The sequence below is a fragment of the Uloborus diversus genome, chromosome 2 (assembly GCF_026930045.1).
Source record: "Uloborus diversus isolate 005 chromosome 2, Udiv.v.3.1, whole genome shotgun sequence".
In the NCBI taxonomy this organism is placed as follows: domain Eukaryota; kingdom Metazoa; phylum Arthropoda; class Arachnida; order Araneae; family Uloboridae; genus Uloborus; species Uloborus diversus.
Window position 1 is genome coordinate 190573808 of NC_072732.1, and position 2089 is coordinate 190575896.

Genomic DNA, 2089 nt, shown 5'->3' on the forward strand with positions numbered 1-2089 from the left:
TTAAAAGTAAATACTTGAAGTACTACTTCTTTTAATTGTTTATAAAATTTATTCGTGAGGTTTATGTCCTATTAGGTGCCATATCCCTGACCGATGTGGTATTTTTTAAACACCTAAGCAGTTTCAGAATTTTTTCTTACCAAAAACCATAAGTTTATTCATGGAGGAGGGGGTGAGGGTCACTCTTTAGCATGAGCCCCCTAAAATGTTAGTCTGTATTCCTCTCCTGGGTAGACGATAAGTAACCCCCAATATTTGGTGTTTAAGCGCATTTCTCTTTTCGCTGACTATTCCACCAGGTAGAGAAAAAACAAAATTCGCCATCACTATCAAATACTTCGACACAACTTTTAATTTTTTAACTTTTCTGAATTTGTACAGTTATAATATTCACCGTAGTAATATATAGGATTCTCCTTTAGTTTAAGAATTGGAGTTTTAAAATCGACTGCAAGTTCTGGCAACAAGTTACCAGTGTCGAGTTCTTCCAATAGCTTTGACCTCTTCCTCACCCTCCAGTTATCTTTTACCATCTTGTAGTGATCTTTCCAAAGATCATCCTTTACACAGAAAAATCGATATTTTTAAATGTGCGCAAATAAATGAAATTTTTGGAGCAATTCCATACGTAAATTTAATTACCTAGCGAAAAAATTGGAGCAAATTTTACTATAATTTTTAATTATAATACGAAAACATCAACAATGAAAAAACATCGAAACCAAAACATCGATGTTCCGAAAATATCGAAAGTAAAACATCGATATTTTAACAAAAACATCGATGTTTCCAAAACATCGACATCGATGTTGCAGCCCTATTCTACATCCATCCATTTTGTATGCAATTTTAAATTATGATCACATGCAATAATGATGGATTACTAATTTTGTCGCCGGTTTGGGGGTGGGGGGAATGATCATGACCCATATGACGCTCCCTTGTATCCGCCCCCTGGTGGTGCCGCGAGGGACCTTCTAAGTGTCAACCCCGCTGATTTTAAATACATTGCTAATCCTAATATGGCAGTTTATATTTATACCTTAGGACTAAAACCTCATCCCCCAGAAGGTAAGTTCTGGCTACGCTAGTGGCTGGCCCTGGAGCGAAATTGGAAATCACTTAGAAGTATCAACCAAAAAAGTTGCACTAATAAAAATTAATTATAAGTGTTTTAGCAAGTCCTATGAATTTAAAATAAGAGTGATTACAATTTAAATTTAACCGGCAGACATTGTCAGAAGACAAGTGAACGTTCTAAGTTGAACAAAAATAGCTAACCCTCTTTCATGAATTAGAATCCTCATATACAGCGAATTCACTGATCGATTAACGCCCTTGATGTCACCAACAATGAAACTCGCGTCATAGCATGATAGATAATTCGATAATATTTTCTGGCAGTGTTTGACATACAGAAAAATCAGTGCCCTATTTATGTATGTGGTCTTACTGGGCTATAGCGCAGGACGGCATGATTGAGGGGCGGCACTTTTTTCAAATTTCAAAATAATTAAAACCTTTTTGTTTTTAGTTATAAGGCCAGAGGAGCGGCCTTTCATAGGTTCTTTCATGGGATGATGAATTAAAAAAAAAAAAAAAAAAAAAAAATTGAATTTTGACCTCTTGAATTCAAATTATGTCTTTCGCAATCACGAGTGTGTGGGCGTGTATGTAGGCGTGTGTGTTTGTGTGTAGGGGGTATGTGTATGTGTATGTAGGTATGTGTTTATGTCTGTGTGCAGGTATGAGTGTGTGGGTAGTTGTGTGTATGAGTGTTTGTGTGTGGGTGGGGGGATGTGTATGTGTGTGTAGGCAGGCCCGTGTCCAGAATTTCATAAAGGGAGGGGTTCTGATTTCAATGTTTTATCGTTCTTACCTTCACTATCAGAAAAATACAACAGTGGGTCAAATAATTCATTTCTGTTTAATGGCTACAATGAGGGGCATAGCGGTGTGTGGGGGAGGGGGGGATCTATTCGCAAAAGATGTGTTTTTAAGTGATATATTACCAATTCTATTATTGTATATTTTATATACAGTAAAGCCTAGTTTTTATTCTACTCATGTTTATCCGGATCAAATTTGT